Genomic DNA, 16,231 nt, shown 5'->3' with positions numbered 1-16,231 from the left:
AAATCTATAAATTTATACACACCTGAAAAGCACATGAAAGTAGACTTGAACATTCAACTGTTCTTGGCTAAGACATCACAACTTTACCAGGTTGTCAGAGTTTATTTATAAATATAAAGCAATTCTAATAAAAATTACACAGCTTTTTAATGGAGCTAAACAAATTGATGCTGAAGTTCATGTGGAAAAGCAAACACAAAAGAACAGCTCAGTAAATGTTGCAAGGGAGGAGCTAAGAGGGAGAAATGCCCTTTCCAAATATTAAAACAAAGCCTCATGATTAAAATTGTGCGAACAGCATATGGACAGACAGACCAACAGAATGAAATGGAATGCCCAAAAATAGACCCAACTACATACAGAAATCTAATATACAGCAATGGTGGCATCACTAATAACTGGGTAAAGATGAACTTCATAAATGGTGTTGGTACAACTCAATCACCAGTGGGAAGACGACAAAATCAGATCTATTCCTCACACCATACATATCAGAATAAACTTGCAGTGTATCATAAATCTAAATGCAAAAAATGAAAACTACTCAAGTACTAGAATAAAATATTGGTGAATCCCTCTACAAATAATATGACCTTGACTCAAAACCCATGCCCAATTCAATTAAAGAAAAGCTTGATAAATGTGACTACATGAAAATAAAATATTTTACATGGGGAAAAAAATCAGAAAAGTCAAAACTAGGAGAAATACTGTAACATATATCAAAGGAATACTATTCCTGAGGCCAAAAAAAAAAATCTTTTTTAATGAACAGAAAAGGTGCAAAACATCTATAGAAAAAAAAAGGGGGGGGGGCAATAGACAATTCTCAAAATAAAATAAAAATTTCCCTTGAACATAAAAGATGCTCAATTTTAGTCATAATAAAGGAAATAAATATAATTAAACTACACAAAGATTTTTTTGCCCATTAGATTGGCAAAAATTTGAAGGCTTCACAATATACTCTAACTAGCAGGCTATAAAGAAACGGGCACTCACACACTGCTCAGAGTAATGTAAAATGGTACAATCTCTATGGAGGGGAATTCAGCAGTGCCTAACGAGATTACAACATACATTTATCCTTCAACCCAGAAATCCAACTTTGAGGACTTTATCCCCAAATCAAACCTCCTGCAATATAAAAATATATACACAAGGTTATTCATAGCCACATTATTTGTACCATAATTGCAAAATATTGGAAGCTACCTAAATGTCCAAACACATGAAGACTGGTGACCAAACTGCATCATATTCACACTATGTGAATAGCACTACACAGCTATGAAATTATGAGGAAGAGCTCTGGAATCTGATGAAGAGTAATTTCTAGAGTATATTTTAAGTGAAAAAAAGCAAAGTGCAACAGAATTTATACAGTATGCCACCTGTTTTTGAAAACAAGGTAAATAAGAAAACATACATGTACTGTCTTAAAAGAAACTAGAAAAGTGAAGTTGATTATTTACAGGAGGGAGAAAGGACATGGTCAAAGGGATGTGAGAGGGAGTGACACTTCTCTGAAACTATACAGTCTCTGTAGTTTTGTATTAGATTATGTTAAAAAGAAAATCAAATCAACAAGGATCCTAAAACAAATGATCAAAGTATACTTTTTGGTTTTTTTGAGACAGAGTTTTGCTCTTGTCGCCCAGGTTGGCGTGCAATGGCATGATCTCAGCTCACTGCAACCTCTGCCTTCTGGGTTCCAGCGATTCTATTGCCTCAGCCTCCCAAGTAGCGGGGATTACAGGTGCCCGCCACCACACCCGGCTAATTTTTTTGTAATTTTAGTAGAGATGGGGTTTCACCACGTTGGCCAGGCTGGTCTCAAACTCCTGACCTCAGGTGATCCGCCGGCCTTGGCCTCCCAAAGTGCTGGGATTAAAGGTATGAGCCACCATGCCCGGCCAATCAAGGTCTAATTTAAATGAATAACAAAATCACATTTAAGGAAAAACTTGTCCATTTAACCTAAAGTTAAAATGTATAAAATGTATAAAGCATAAATGTGAATAATATCTTGTTAAAAATCTCTACCGCCAGTAGGATCTTTTAGGATGTTCTCTTTTTAATGGCTGACATTGGTAATTCGTGCCTTCCATCTTTTATTAATCTCACCAAATTGATTGATATCATCAACCTTTTCAATAGAACTAGTACTGCAGATGTTCTCTACTGTATATTTATTTTCTATTCTATCAATTTCTCCTTGTTTAATGTCTACTTCCTCTGGGTTTAGTATGCTGTTCCTTTCTAACTTCTTAAACCTGATGTTAAGATCACTGAATATTTTTCAGGCTTTCTTCTTTCCTAACACATGCATGTAAGGCTATAAACTTTCCTCTGAGTATGACTTTAGCTGCACCCCACAAATTTTTATATACCATATTTTCATATTAATTCTAATCAACATATTTTGTAAAATTTTCTAATTCTCACTGTAGTATCTTCTTTGATCATGAGATACTTAGAAAAGGTTTTCTAGTTACCTTTTGCTATTGATTTTAGTTTAATTTATAGAACACTCTGAATTCAATCTTCTAAAATATCCTCAAACTTGCTTTTGCCAACAAGCTGATAGATACCGTCTAGTCTATTTACAAAGAATGTGTATTCTGCAGTTAGGTACAACATCTAGACAGACTGAGGCAATTTTATTAATTGCGTTGTTCAAATCATCTATATCCTTTGTTCTATCAGTTACAGAGAAAGTGCAAAAAAAAAACCACTTCCCTCTATGATTGTGATTTTATTTTCTCTCCCTACTTCTTTTTAAACCAATATTATAATAACTAAAATTCTCTCTAAATGATCTAGACACCCCATTATAGAAAACAGAAAGGTGAATGTCATCTTCTACGCTAATTTAAAACAGCAGCAATTTGTTCAACTAATTATCCAAAATAGCTTACTATCACCTATCCCAAAAATAAAATCACTTTTACAGACATCCTCCAAAGTTTAATTGGGTCATATCCAATAACTCCAGATAGTAGACCAATTTGCTTAATTACTGAGACGTATATTGTGCAACTAATTCATACTGCCAAGCATACAGGGAAAGTAGCAATACTCTACAATACATTCCACGGACAAATTACTGAGACTTTTCTACAGTCCTACGGTACTAACTTTCCCAAACCAAAATTACTTTGGTTCTGCTCTCTGGCAAAGACGGCAAATATTTCACCCTTCAGTTTCTGTGGTGGTGTATCCTGCTGAGCTGAGGTGCCACCTTAACATCACTCTAACACAATGCTCCAGACCACCTTAACATCACTCTAACACAATGCTCCAGACTGCAATTGTTGACACTGTCATGTGACCTAAAAACCACCAACCACTCATCTCTGGATGAGTACTTGCCCACATGGTTAACAGGTGGGGAAAATTCCTGCATGCAAGTAGTCCTTCCAAGAATCTCAGAGCCCTGATATATAATCAGAGTCTTGATCAGCGCCCTCCAAGTTCTCAGGTCAAGGTGTCAACTTTGGTTTGGATCAGGTATCCCTCCCATGCCATCCCAGGGCACCTTTTGCTTCTCTGTCAGCAGCAGTACATTACAGTGATCTCCTTCTTCTGCTATTCTACTAACACCTCCTCGAGGCAGGAACCACTGATTCATCCAACAGCCACGGCACTTAGCAATGTCTACCTAGCACACAGACACCCACCTTCTACCTTTGTCCCCTATCTATCCTCTACACAAGAGTCCTAGTGATCCTCTTACAATCTCACTCAAATGACATCATTTCCCTGCTCAAAACTTTGCAATGGTCTTTCATCTCACTCAGAATAAAATCCAAAGTGCACCACAGTCTATATGGCCTTACACAATCTGGCCCTTTAACACTTCTGTCACTATGCATCCTCCTAGCCAACCGCCTATTCACACTGCCCTCCCTGCTGCTACTCAGGTACCTCAAGGGGGCACTTTCTGTTTCTCCCCAAATAAGCCTCATTCCCAAAATATCTGCCCAGCTGGTTCACTCCTTCACTTTCGTTTGTATCTCTGTTCAAATGTTATCTCACATAGGCTTCCCTGACCACCTTATCAAAAATGGCAGTCTCTGATACTCTCTCTTTACGTGCTTTGCTTTCTTACTATATATATACATGCACACACATATATGTATATATGCATACATATATACACACACACACACACACACATATACACACTAGGCTATATACTAAAGAAAGCAAAGAAAGCATAGTAAAGAAAGCAAAGCAAGTGAGGGGAGAGATATATATATTTATTTTTAACATGTTTATTAGCTTTCTCCCCTACTACAATGTGAGCCCCATCAGAAAAGAGAGAAAATATGTTCTCCAAAACAAGGGTCAGGAATTTCTAGTGTAAAGGGACAGATAGTAATTATGTCGTACTGTGTTTAAGTTAGCCTCTGTTGCCACCACTCACCCCTATCAGCTCTGTCTTGCAGCACTAAAGCAGCCCCAGACAAGAAATAGAAGAACAGACATGTCTGTATTCCAATACAATTTTCCTTACAAAATCAGGCAAAGAGCCAGTTGTGGCCCACAGGCTGTAGTTCACCAACCCCTGATCTAGAACAAGCTTGCCATGCAGGATATTGATTTTGAACTAACCAACCATCTCTCTCTTGGTCTCTAAAGCTACCTTTAATTGACAAAATACTGGCACTCCATGCGCATCAGTAACAGTAACTTCAAACTGTCTTCTATACATCTTTCACCAAAAAATCCACCTGAGATCGTTTATTTTCCTGAATGACTGTTTGAGGGTATGAAGTGTGCTTATTCTCACAGCTAGAAAATATGTAATAAACCATGTCAGTTTGATCCTCCACAGAATTGTTTTTGACTGTTGTACTTTCACTTTATTTAAGGACATGATAAGCAGCCAAACAAGAACCACTGTTCAATGTACCACATGAATGCCACTGAGCACACCACCTACTACGCCTTCCAATATAACCAATTCAAAGGCCCAAGTGTGAAATGGGGGACATATAAAGGAAAAGAAACCAGTATGTTCTTTATCCATGGTGAAATTGACAGCATACAGCTGAGGATGATTTCCTTTCACTGTGGCCACCAGGATGCTCACCCAAGTTTCCAGTCAGACTGGGGCAGAGACTAGCTATGCTACCAATCCCCATGACCTCTCTTCTCCTGGGGCGTATAGCTCTGCCATGTGTCCAGCCTAAAGTAAGCTAAGAGAGGCTATGTCTGAGTACGGCTAGTAGGATGAGAAGCAATGTGTGCTGGTCTATAAAAACCTCCCACAGGACTGTCCTCATTCCCCACCCACTGGCTGAACCGAGCAGGTTCCCTGTTCGTATAGGCGGCTAAGTCACAAGGTGGAAAAAGGCTGACTACCTGAACAGCCATGTGGACACCTAACCCATGACGACCCCAACATAAGCTTCCACATGGGTGAGAAACAGATGCTTCTTGCTCTGAGTCACTGAAATCTTGCAGTTATTAAAGCAGTCCTCATGTCTTAAACACTGACCACGGAGACTAGAACTTTATTGAAAATACAGGTTTTGTTGTATTCATTTTTGGTCCTTATATACTCTTGATTCTCATTCTTTATATTTAGCTTTATTATTATGAGCATTTTCTATACGCGAATCCAGATCTTCATTTAATGACAGACGAGAGAAAAGCCTCCATTGCTTATGTTCAATAAATCATCTCAAATAACAAAAATCTGAATAAAGTACATATTCCACTTAAAACTCTATTTGTAACTTTCATTTACACACAGTTTATCTAAGTTATGTAACTGTTCAAAAAGAGAATGCTAAGTAAGTATTAAAATGCAGGGCAATATTGTCTCAAATGAAAGCTGACGATCATCAGAAACAAAATAGCCTAAGAAATAAAACCACAAATTTCTAAACTCCTGTGTGGCAAGAAAAAGTAACCATAATCGTAGCTTAATGTAAAGTAGCTGTTCTAAACTCTTCGGTGCCTAATCCCTACACAATTCTTTTAAATGATGTTCTGAAGTTTTGTAGTTTTTGTAATTTTTTTTTTTTTTTTGAGGGGTGGTAACTGGACATGTCAGAAACGGAAGAAGTTTTCAATGAAATGTTTTGTAACACAATGGACAAACAGCAGAGAAGCTATAAAGATTTCAATTACAGCTCAGGCATCAAGTTCATTTTCATTGATAAACTTTGTAACCATTCTAAATTGCAATGTCAACTTTTGAAAAGGAGTAACTTTTAATAATCTTCCTCCCTAGGATATCTCAAAGAAGAATTCACATTCTAGAGAAGCCTTGGGAAACAAATGCTGTTTGCAGTACGTAATTAAAATCTGAAGACAGGTGCTTGGGGAATGAGGGGGTTTCTGTGTGTTTCTGGGTTTCTGATCAAAATCCAGGATAATTAACTCCAAAAGAGATATGACAAATACTACAGAAAACCAAGAATGGAGATATATTTTAAAATCTACAGGGCTGGTTATTTTTTTAACGTGTTTTTACATTTATATTGAAAACAGACGTGTTCTATATTCGAAAATTACAATATTTCTGCCAAAATTAAGATCTTACTTTTATCCTGGCTAACACGGTGAAACCCCGTCTCTACTAAAAAATACAAAAAACTAGCCGGGCGTGGTGGCGGGCGCCTGTAGTCCCAGCTACTCGGGAGGCTGAGGCAGGAGAATGGCGTAAACCCGGGAGGCGGAGCTTGCTGTGAGCTGAGATCCGGCCACTGCACTCCAGCCTGGGCGACAGAGCGAGACTCCGTCTCAAAAAAAAAAAAAAAAAAAAAAAAATCTTACTTTTGAAGAGATGTAAAGTCAGTCTCTTCCTTCTCATTCTAAACTGTGCAACAGCCACAACCTCTCTCAGAACAATATAAACATACTCATAAGTTGCTCCCTCTCTCTTTACCATCTTTCTGGTTAACGGCACCCCCTCAACTTGTACTGGAGTTTCTCCCATGTACCACGGGAAGCAAGTGAAATTCATGAGCCCTTCCATAAACATTAATTCTTTTTTTTTTTTTTTTTTTTTTTCCTGAGGCAGAGTCTCACTCTTTTGCCCAGGCTGGTGTGATCTCAGCTCACTGCAGCCTCCACCTCCTTCCGGGTTCAAGCCAAGATAGCACCATGGCCTACAGTCTGGGCAACAGAGTGAGACCCTGTTTCAACCATACATTAATTCTAATATTAGGATAGACTATGCCCCAGCAAAGTGCTGCAAAGCCAATTCAGAGCTGAAACCTGCCTAGGTAATATCCTAACACAGGACTATGTAACAAAACAGGCCAAAACACACACACACACACACACACACACACACACACACACAAACCTTGTCTTGTACATATTTTGAGAAGTTAGAAAATAAGTGATGTTAGTAGAGCAAAATGGCTGAGACCATACTGTGTAAACTACCCAGCAGTGATCAAGTTCTGCTTATTATATAATCATGAATCAAAACACATAACATTTTCAGTCAATGTAAAAATATCTGTTGAGTATCTACTACGTGCAAAGAATGAACCACTTCATCCATTTAGCTGATAAAATAACGGCCACATTGATTCCAGTTCACAGTCAATCATGCCCATACTTTGGTACTGCAAGATAATTTCACGGAGCTTCTCGAGAGCACAAAATGGATAACAGCTCTCAATGAGAGGATGCTATGAGACGAACTAAAATGCAACTGCCGCAGCATGCTAATAAAACCTTCAGCACGCACCAGAGCAACTTTTAAAAATCCAATTCAGCTTTCAACTGCTAGAAAACAAGTATTCCAAGATCAAAGATCACACAGGCTGTGCGAGGACAGCCAGTGGGAGAAGGCACCAAGTGTTACCATAGTGAACTAAGAGCAAGACCTAAATGAAGGTCTCTATATGACTACAACATCCAAGAGGTTATCTGACAAGCTGGAACACACGACGCACAGATCACATACAAGGCACCACCCTATGTGGTTCCTGCCAACGAGGAGTTTGTGAACTAGTTAGCAAGATAATCTATCCTGTTTTACCTCACTTGAATATAAGCTTTCTGAGGGCAGCAGCTTGGTCATGTTAAACATTCTTATCACTGCTAACTAGAACAGTGCCTCAGACATAGTTGGCATACAAACACATGTGGGCTGACTTGAGTACCTAAGCAAAAACTAAAAGAAAGAAAAAATTAAAATACCAAAAAGGTTCAAGAACATATAACACAACAGAAGACATCTTTAGATCAATTTCAAGACCACTGCTCCAAGGTCAGAGGGCACCCTAAGAAAAGGTCCCAGGGAAACTTCAGAAAGTACAAAGTTGAGAAATCATTCCACATGCTGAGCTCAGAGCCAAGGCCTAGAAGCCCCAGGAGACCTAAAAGATGAGAAATACCCTAGAATGTCGTGATGTTTAAAATTTTTTAAAATTTTAAATAGAAAAAAAAAAGTCAGAAGAAAAGAGCTAATCTCCCAGAGAAGAGGCACATGTGCAGGCAGAGAGAAGAAACAGAAGCATCTTTGGCTCCAAAGCTGAAATCTAAGTGTGGAAAAACTATTCGTTGCTTTTTTTTTTTTTTTTTTTTTTTTTTTTGAGATGGAGTCTCACTCTGTCGCGAGTAAAACAGTGGCACAATCTCAGCTCGCTGCAAGCTCCACCTCCCCGGTTCAAGCAATTCTCCTGCCTCACCCTCTCAAGTAGCTGGGATTACAGGTGTGTGCCGCCACAGCTGGCTAATTTTTGTTTTTTTAGTAGAGACACGGTTTCGCCATGTTGGCCAGGCTGTTCTCGAACTCCTGACCTCAGGTGATCAGCCTCCCAAAGTGCTGGGATTATGGGTGTGACCACCACACCAGGCATTAGTGTGGAAAAATTATTCTAATCTATAAACATCTATGAAGTCAGGGGCAGTGCAACACTGGGAGGCCAAGGTGGGAGGACTGCTTGAGCCCAGGAGTTCAAGACCAGCTTGGGCAACATAGCAAAACACTGTCTCTACAAAAAATAAAAATAAAAACATATATGAAGATAGGCAGATAGGCTCTGACGCAAAACTGGCACTGAGGTAAGTAGCAGAAAACAACGCTGGCAGGAGAGAGTATTCTGTCAGAACAGGACAGCAAAGGAGGACAGTCAGTCACAAAGACATCATGACCTGGAACCACACCAGCACCTAGGAAAGTCCAGGCTGGGAAGCAGCTGCCCTGCAAAGGAACAACCAGTCCTTGGAAAAGCATGTCTTGAGAAAGGAAGACAAAAGGTATTCTTAAGACAACAACAAAAAAAGAGAAAATAAAGTCACTGCTAGAAAGAAAAGAGAAGGGAAGGGAAGAGAAGAGAGGGGAAGGGAGGGGAGGGAAGGGGAAGGGAAGGGGAAGGGGAGGGGAGGGGGAGGGGAGGGGGAGGGGAGGGGAGGGGAGGGGGAGGGGGAGGGGAGGGGGAGGGGAAGGGAGGGGGAGGGGAGGGGAGGGGAGGGGGAGGGGAGGGGAGGGGGAGGGGGAGGGGTGGGGAGGGGAGGGGAGGGGAGGGGAGAGGGGAGGGGAAGGGAGGGGAGAGGGGAGGGGAAGGGAGGAAGAGGGGAGGGGAAGGGAGGAAGAGGGGAGGGGAAGGGAGGGGGGAGGGGTGGGGAGGGGGAGGAGAAGGGAGGGGGGAGGGGTGGGGAGGGGAGGGGAGGGGGAGGGGAGGGGTGGGGAGGGGGGAGGCGAGGGGGAGGGGGAGGCGAGGGGGAGGGGGAGGGGAGGGAAGGGGAAGGGGAGGGGGAGGGGAGGGAAGGGGAAGGGGAGGGGGAGGGGAGGGGAGGAGAGCACCTTCTCACGGTGCTTCCTCTGAGAGGCTTTCCTGTCTCTCTGAATGTCCCTAAGCTTGGGTTTATGGTCCTCCTCTGAGCTCTTGTTGCTGGCCCCTTTCAGATCCCATATCATACAGCACATTGTAACCAATGGTTAAAACTCTTTGAGACTGAACTGCACAGCAAGCTCATCAGGGGCTGACAGAGGTATCTGTCCTGTTTATCTCTGTATCCCCAGCATATATTAAAACTCTGAAGTGTACTGAATGAATAAAGCAAGTGCATGAATGGATTAGGTCATGCGTGAGGCTCCCGCATCCCTCACTGATTACTGACTCTATCATGGTACTTATCACACTGCACTGTAATTGCCTGTCCTGGTAGACTATGAACATCTTGAAAGTGCCTGTCTCTTATTTTTGCAACCCTAGTGATTAAAACAGTGTCTGATACTTAGTAGGCATTCATGAAATGGTTTTTTAATACACAGGGTTATATACTTCATCTACAGCGTTAAATGAAAAAAAATCCAGAAGGATACACCCTGTATTATGGTTACCTCTGAAGAAAGAAATATGAATAGGACGATAAGAAGGGAAAAAGAAACCTTAAGATTTTTTACCTCTATAAATCTCTATGTTGATATTGTTTATTTTATAACGTATATTATTTATGTGTTACCGGTATAAAATATTTCTGTATTACCAGCATAAAGTCAAGTCACAGGTAAAGAACCAGCCCTGAAGAAGAATGTGTGGGGCTGTCAGAAGCATTTGGTTCCACATGCCCAAGAGCAAAGCCAAAAAAAGCCTGACTTGAAAAAAACAGGGCCCTTAAAAAAACGGACTGAGAAGTTGAGAGATTCGGCCGGGAGCGGTGGCTCACGTCCATAATCCCAGCACTTTGGGAGGTCAAGGTGGGAGGATCACCTGAGGTTAGGAGTTCGAGACCAGCCGGGCCAACATGGCGAAACCTCATCTCTACTGAAAGTACAAAAATAAGCCAGGCGTGATGGCGGGCGCCTGTAATCCCAGCTACTCAGGAGTCTGAAGCAGGAGAATCACTTGAACCCGGGAGGCGGAGGTTGCAGTGAGCCGAGATCACACCACTGCATGCCAGCCTGGAAGACAAGAGCGAGACTCTGTCTCAAAAAAAAAGAAAAAAAAAGAAAGAAAAGAAAAAGAGATTCAAGGTCTACAGCAATGGAGAGCCACCCCAAGTGAAAAACCATCTGTGAGTACTCCTCAAAGAAAGTCCTTGGAATTCCAAAGACGATCACCAGTACTAGCCCATGAGTAGGGCCAATCCATTTAATACTTGCGTTATAACGCAATTGTTTTAATCAAAATATCCCAATAACCAAAAGGTTATCTGCCATACACATGTTTCTATGGGAACTGTAACGTGTGACTACAAAGACACACTGACAAGAGATAGGAGGCTACAATGTTGGCATGACCACTTAGCAAATTGTGTTCCACCTTTATTTTCATAATTGTTGAAGACAGTGAAGCACATTATTAACTATCAGGTTGTAAATTTTAAAGTAAACAGATTTTTAAAAAACAAATGCTATTAAGCAACTTCAAGTCAGCTACTGGAAATGCAAGAACAATTTCTATGTGTAGATAGTTCTAGAATAAGCACAGGTTGGAAGGTAAATATACATAGTTGACCAAACTTTCCAATCTTTAAACATGCTAAAAGACACAGCTTTTGTGAATAACAACTAAGAAAATATTTCAAGATGAAGAAAAATGAATACTACACTGAAGTCATTAGAACCCTGGGAGAAGGGAGCGGGAGAGGACACAATGAGAATGCCTTCGGGAAAGGTCAAACCCAGCTTTCTTTTGTTTAACCTCTCAAGCAGATAAAAGAACTAGCTTTAAAGAACCACTGCATTGTTTAAGTGCTAGAAAAGGAGAGTTGGGTAAAGCACATATAAAAAGAAGCAATAGAATTTGCCCTAGAGGCAATAGAAAGATTAGTCAATTACAATACTTTGAACTTAGTTTCGATAGAGTCGCATTTTAAGTTTTAGATAAACCTTATTTTTAAGATGCAAAATATTTCAAATAGCTGTCCTCTCCCCCTAATAAAAAGTAGACTCTGAATCTTAAAATACCATGCTGTTATGCATTTAATTTGAAGAGCTGCTAATTGAAAAAGTAGTCTTCAAAAAGAATTCAGACTGTTCCTGGAAGTAAACCGCCAATTTAAACATTAACCTTAAAATGAGAAAGCATTCCTATGATGCTCCCATTCATCCCTAAACCCATCACATAGTTTTTGAATAATTAAGAACTCTCGTCGCCACCAGGGAACTCTCCCTTGCAGAGGGGCCAAATCAAGAAGCAATCGCCATTGCCCGTCAGCAGCACAAACCGAGAGGAAGATTCTGCCCTCGCTAAAGCCCCGGCGCGCGGGTAAAGTCCCCCGGGAATGATCGCCCCCGGCGCCGTGGCTCCGGGCGCGCGGTCCCCGGCACTCGCGGGCCGCCCCACCTTCTCCTCTGCGCTCCGAGAGTCCAGCCTGGCCTCTGAGGCCGGGAGCCACGCGGCCCCGCAGCCTCGAGGGAAAGGGCGCCCGCAACCGACACGCACGCGGGCACCAAGAGGGCGCAGGCCAGGGCGGGGAGGGCCGGATCCTGGGGGCGGGGAGCACGCGGAGCTGGACCAGACCCAGCGAGGGCGCGCAGACACTGATGGGATGCGAAGGTCCCGGACGCCGGGCGACGCGGGACGGCCCGAGGCGTCGTGCGTGGGGCTCGAGCGGAGGCCCGGGCGCCACTTGCGGCGGGGAGGGCGGGCTGTTGCCCCGCGTCCAGGGAGCGCGCACCGGACGGCTAGGGGCCGGAGGCCCGGAGGCGCGGGAGGGAAGGGCCGCCCGGCCGCGCCGTGACGGCGAGAAGCCCCTGCCGGCGCGGGACCCAGCAGGGAGGATGCGGCCAGACTGCGGGCATAGGCGCGAGGCGGCGCCGCAGCCCGCAGTGGGCCCCGCCGCCCGGCCGGAGCGCGCGGCGATGCAGCAACTTCAGTTGGCCGTGGGGCCGCCCCTCCCCCGGCAGCCGCCCGGCCCGGAGCGGAAAGGGCCAGAGCAGCCTACAGCGGAGAGCCGGGCCGGCCGCAGCCCTCACTCACCGGTCCGCGGTCCCGCCGCCGGCGCCAGGGCTGCGATCCGAGCTCCATGGTCCCGCCGCGCCGCGGCCGCCCGGCGCACCCGCCTCGCACCACACCGCACGCAGCGGCGCGAGCGACGCCGCCTCCGGCCCGTCCACGGCCGCGGCCACGCCCCCTCCCTGCGGGGGGGGCTCGGCCGGAGCAGGAGGGGGGCTCAGTGCCGGCTCCACCAACCAGGGCCCACTCACGGATCCGCTTCACCAGGATTGGCGAGCGCCTCGGCCAATAGGGAGCCGGCGAGCGCGCGGAGCGTCGGTGCCGAGGGGCGGGGGATTGCGGAGGCGGTGGCTCTCACCCTTCGTCCTCCGCCCCCCGCTCCGGATGAGGCTTAGGCAGCGTCCTTTCCAGCGAAGCAAGGTGGGGATACTTCGGGCCAAGAGACCCCTTATATCACCTCTGATTGCTAGATGCCCGTTACAGTACCTTTGAGTTTGCGCTTATATCCTAATCCTCCCTGGGTGTTGAGGGCTCCTGCACAGAGGTCCTCTACCTGTAAGGTGTCAGACGTCCTACAGGACTGAGGCTTCAGGCAACCCTGAGGGGACTGTAGCCCTGTCATGGGTTGGTTTTATGCCCTGCTCAAATTCGTTAGCATTCTGCCTTTAAAATCTTCCCATCTGCCTCTACACAGATTCTTCTGTTTTTATCACCCTATCTCCAATCTCTCTCCACCCTAGATGTGAGGAAATCCACAATACTTATTAAAAATAAGATATCCCTGAAACTGCCAGCATAAGCCCTGCCACAGTGGAACATAGCCACGTGCGACCAGATGACTGAGGCATAAACAAACAAGAAAAAGAAAAGAGGAGGAAAGGAAAGGAAGAGAAGAAAAGATAAAAAAGCTAAGTATGTTCTAGATCACAAAGGAAAGGGGTTTAAAAACATCAAATAGAAATGTTTTCTTTATTTTAATTTGCATGCCTTTATTCTTTTTATTTACCAATAGGATCGCTAAATTGAAAAACTTTTAGGAAAAAATTTTAAATTCCAATAAATAGTTCAAGAAACACTAATTCAAGTTGATTTGCTCTTGTTTTTACAGATGTGTAATAACGATCAACATCTGTTCTAGCTAGAGACAACTAAAAGTTGGAAAAAATGAATAGCAGTTGATAATTTCACCAAAGTTTGCAACACCAGAAATGCAGTAGAAAATCATGCACCCCTCTTCATAAAATGTCTAATCTGTTAACCTGCATTACTGCCAAAGGAGGGATTTTAAAAGCTCTTTTTAAAGATGAGGTATATTCGTTTTCCATAACGTGCCATCATAAAAAAAAAAATTGCTGGTAATTAACAAGGTAAATAGGATTTTGGTGAATAATTACAATGATCCAGTATTTTAAATATTGATACTAGAGTGATAAATTTCTGCTGAATTGAAAGCTAAATTGGCATTCAAATTAAAATGATTTTCCTTAATTCATCTTCACTTACCCAGGGGAATAGCTTCCATGTCTATATTTAGGTCATTAATTTAGAACTCAAAAATATGAAGGTGTAGATACCCAGAGTATTTTCAAGGTTGCTAATCATATTTCCCTGGCTGCTTCCCTCTTCGGTGACCCTGGCCTTATAAACTGCTGCTACACTTAGTTTGCACTCACTGTTAGCCCTTAATCACATCATCGCAAAGTGTTCGGGTTTGTTTCGTATAGGTCAGTCTTATCTCTCTAATTAGATCATCAGTTCCATGAGGAGAAGGCCTTTATTTTACAGTCCTCTTTCCTCCTTTTATAATGCCTACTACAGTGCTGAGCATGTGGTAAATACGATTCTATTCCTAGTGTTGTGGTTCATAATATAAATTATTTTGAATATGGTCTTGTGTGAACCAGTCCTTTAAATAAAAATTGCTTAGAGCAGTCTTGTTAGAGGATTAGAGCCCACTGCTAGTAAGTGCCTTATCCTTGATAAGTGCCTCATCCTTAATAAGTGCTTGAAAAATGTTGCTGCATCAGGGAGTGAATTGGACTGTAACGGGATCTTGACTAAAAGTGCCTACCAAATAGGGGTGCTTCTTACCACAAAACCAGAAACTAGAGACAGCCACAGGGCTTCTGTAATATCTCTTCTATGGTGTCATTGTGTCTCAGGCTCTTTCTAACCATTGGGTCTGCTGTCCTTGTCACGTGATCTCTGTCTTCCTCCTCACAGGATACCTGCTTCCCTTCTAAGCATTGCATCACATTCAGGAAAATAGTAGGGGTTGGGTAAAGGGCAAAAGATCAAAGCGTTGCCTGCCCAATTGGGTCTGCATCTTCCTGGGAAGCTTTACCCAGCACCTTCTGCTTGCGTTTTATTGGCCAGGCACATGTCACATGACCACCTTTAGCTGCAAAGGAGTCCGAGATGCTAAGTATTTAAAGCTAGGGCATTGGCTGGAGGAATATTAGAGTTTTGTTAGTAATGGAAAAGAGGAATGCAGACCTTGGGTATGAGAATAGCAGTGCCTGATGTAGTTGCTGAATAAATGAATTCATGATTGAGCCCTCACTCTATTTATTCATAAGACCCATTTTTTCAAAAAGGCCACTCGGGTGTCAATTAAAAAACAATCCAGTTTTCAAGTGAGCAAAAGATCTAAACAGACGCCTCACTAAAGTAGAGATGACAATACCCAGATGGCAAATAAACATATGCTCAATATCGTATGTCATTAAGGAATTGCAAATTAAAACAACAATGAAATACCATGACACCTACTAGGATGGCTAAAATAAAAAAGATAGCAGCAGCAACAACAACAAAAAAGAAAACCTAAGGATACCAAATACTGGCAAGGATACAGACCAACAGGAATGCCCATCCATGCCTGATGCGAATGCAAAATGGGGTGACCACTTTGGAAGACAGTCTGGCGGTTTCTCGCAAAGCTAAGCATAGTCTCACAATTCAATCCAGCCGTCACACTCCTAGGTATTTACCCAATTGTGTTGAAAACATGTCCACACAAAACATTGTACCTGAATGTTTGTTCATAATCACAAGACCCTGGAAGAATCAAAGATGTCCCTGACAAGGTGAATGAATAGACAAACTGCAGTATATCCATGCAATGGAATGTTATTCCATGATAAAAATAAATGAGCTATCTAGCCATAAAAAGACATGGAAGAAACTTAAATGCATATAGCTAAATAAGAAAAGTCAGTCTGAGAAGGCTACAGACTGTATGATTCTAAGTATATGCATTCTGGAAAAGGCAAATATGTGAAGACAGTAAAAACATCAGGGACTGCTAGGAGTCAGGGGAGGGGAGGGGAGGGTTAGGGCAG

At 42.9% G+C, this 16,231-nt stretch overlaps 1 protein-coding gene across 9 annotated transcripts in view; it reads right to left on the bottom strand.

The window, feature by feature from the left end:
- The window catches only part of WASF3 (WASP family member 3), a 132,651-nt gene extending 119,632 nt beyond the window's left edge, over window positions 1-13,019 (bottom strand). For 3 of the 9 annotated variants that reach the window (XM_037986891.2, XM_008021781.3, XM_008021786.3), the window contains exon 1: window positions 12,912-13,019. The gene's annotated coding sequence lies outside the window, so the exon portion shown is untranslated. Of the gene's footprint in view, window positions 1-10,697; window positions 10,864-12,275; window positions 12,388-12,911 lie in introns of those variants that run through there. The other 6 variants (XM_073012980.1, XM_037986888.2, XM_037986889.2 and 3 more) reach the window with 4 other exon arrangements.
- Window positions 13,020-16,231: the final 3,212 nt, after the last annotated feature.

The sequence above is a fragment of the Chlorocebus sabaeus genome, chromosome 3 (assembly GCF_047675955.1).
Source record: "Chlorocebus sabaeus isolate Y175 chromosome 3, mChlSab1.0.hap1, whole genome shotgun sequence".
Taxonomy (NCBI): domain Eukaryota; kingdom Metazoa; phylum Chordata; class Mammalia; order Primates; family Cercopithecidae; genus Chlorocebus; species Chlorocebus sabaeus.
The sequence above is the reverse complement of the archived record's forward strand: the minus strand, read 5'-3'. Positions and strand labels throughout refer to the sequence as shown.